Source organism: Octodon degus, unplaced genomic scaffold (assembly GCF_000260255.1).
Source record: "Octodon degus isolate 3935 unplaced genomic scaffold, OctDeg1.0 scaffold00049, whole genome shotgun sequence".
Taxonomy (NCBI): domain Eukaryota; kingdom Metazoa; phylum Chordata; class Mammalia; order Rodentia; family Octodontidae; genus Octodon; species Octodon degus.
Genome location: NW_004524625.1, coordinates 2,336,878 through 2,339,284, shown reverse-complemented (window position 1 = coordinate 2,339,284; position 2,407 = coordinate 2,336,878). Strand labels below are relative to the sequence as shown.

The window sequence follows — 2,407 nt, the reverse complement described above, 5'->3', positions numbered from 1 at the left end:
TGCTAACCTCTTAGCTTCTAGGACAGTGCCTGACACATAGTAAATGCTCTCTCTTATTGAACATAATTCCAAGAGTTTATTATCTTTTTAGTTAAATAAAAGATGTAGCTTAGAACTGGACCATTCTGCTTTCTCTCTTCTCATTTCCTCCCAGTTCAAAATCTTTCACATTGCCCCTTGGCACATGCCTGCAATTCCAGCAGTGAGAAAGCTGAGGCAGGAGCACAGAGAACATTCTAAGCCTGCCTAGGCTATATAATGAGACCCTGTTTCTAAAACCAAAACAAAACCTCCATCTGTGAAGAGTCAACATCTCTGAGGTCTGTAAATGAGTCCAACACATCACTACTTTCTCTGGATACACAGAGCATACCTGTCCCTCTTATGTTATGTTGCTTTGTTGATTGATGCCTGCCACAGTTCTTACAGAAAGTCCAGTGGACTTTAGGGTTATTTACCATATTTGCAGAAGCACTGTGGCATAGAAAGTGAAATTTTAAAAGAAAGAAAGAAATGGAGAAATAACCACGACTCTAGGATCAGGAAAGGGCTGAAGCACATCAGCCTCTGACCCCGTATTTTGGGAAATGAGTGGAGAGTAGACGCTGAAGGTGGACATCAAACCATGGAAGAGAGCACTGAAAAGAAAGAAGTAGAAAAGAAGGAATGCTCCAGAGTTAGGCAGGTGCTTGCGGGTATCGCCAAACAAGTGGATTTCCACTTTGGGGATGCAAATATTCACAAGGACAGATTTGAGCAGATAGAAAAATCTAGAGTTGGGTATGTTGATATCTCCCTTCTGGTATTTTTGAACAAAATGAAAAAGTTGGCTACTGATGGCAAGTTAATAGCCAGAGCATGGAAAAGCTCAGCTGTTGTTGAGTTGGACTTAGAAGTCACCAGGATCAGAAGAAAAAAGCCCCTGGGTGAAAGACCAAAGGATGAGGATGAGCGCACTGTGTATGTGGAATTACTTCCTAAAAATGTTAATCACAGCTGGATTGAAAGAGTATTTGGGAAATGTGGCAATGTTGTTTATATAAGTATACCACATTATAAATCTATGAGAGACCCGAAGGGATTTGCCTTTGTGGAGTTTGAAACAAAAGAACAAGTTGCAAAAGCTATTGAGTTTCTTAACAACCCACCAGAAGAAGCACCAAGAAAATCTGGCATATTTCCTAAAACAGTGAAAAACAAGCCCAGTCCTGGCTTAAGAGTAGTTGAGGAAAAGAAAAAGAAAAAGAAGAAAAAAGGGCAATTGAAGAAAGAAGTCAAAGGAGGGAAAGTAGGTGACAAGAGTATCTGTAGAGAGAAAAGAGCTAGGACCACTTTCAAGGGCTCTGAAATGGAAAGTGTGAAACCCCAAAAGCAACCCAAGAAAAGAAAAGGCAAGACAGAGTCCAGGTGTCCAGCTTATCTGATGAGAGACCTGGGAAGAAGAAGGGAAGTAGCTCTGCAGATGCTGAAAGCCTGGCTCCCAAGTCAAAAGTTAAGAAAACAGCTCACAAAGACATGAAAAAAGAGACTTCCGAAGTTCTGAAAGAGAGCAGAGACTTAGGATTCTCTACAGAATAGGAAAATATTAGAGACATCAAAGAAGGTTCCTATTAGAACCAAGAGGAAGCATAAGAAAAAACATAAAGACATAAAATGGGAGAAGTCACACCTTTGCGGGTCCCATCCAGAAATAAATGGATGGATTTAAAAAAGGATTATTTGGCACTGCAAAAAGCCAGCACTTCTTCTTTAAAAAAGACAATGTCCCAAATAAAATCAGAATCAGAAATGGAAACAGACAGTGCAGTGCCTGTAGGGTTGCAGTGAAGAATGGAGAAGCCAGCGGCCCAGAGCATCACCCTCAGGAGAAGGTGAGCCCACCAGAGCCACAGTTTGTGAGTGGAGTCACGTGAAGATCAGCAGCCCAGGACCACTGCCTGGCTGGAGGCAAGTCCAGCACACGCTGGCAGCCATCTCAGAAGTTGCATATGTTGACTTGCTAGAAGAAGCTACAGAATGTCATGCTAGATTTAAAACCCCAGAGGCAGTCCAGGCAGTAATGAACAACCACACTGAGATTAAAAAAGAAGTACAACTGGCAACTCGAGGTCCTTCCTGGTGATCACAAACAGAGATACTGGCAGAAGATTCTGGTAGATAGACAAGCTAAATGCAATCATCCCCTGGAGAAGAAGAGAAGCCCAGAGAAGTTATCCACCAAAGCTGGAAAGACTAGACTGGAAAAGACTCAACAAGCAAGTGAACACATTTGCTTTTCCGAACATGACTAAAAAATGTGGCTCACCGGGAGCTGGTGAGATGGCTCAGTGGTCTAAAGCACCTACTTAGAACAAGCTAAGCAAAGCACAGGGACCGCGGTGCAATCCCCAGCACCACATGCCAGCCA

At 42.7% G+C, this 2,407-nt stretch overlaps 1 pseudogene; it reads left to right on the top strand.

Annotated features, from left to right (window-relative positions):
- The first annotated feature begins 625 nt into the window (after positions 1-625).
- On the top strand, positions 626-2,291 carry LOC101563112 (annotated as a pseudogene).
- The last annotated feature ends 116 nt before the right edge of the window (positions 2,292-2,407 follow it).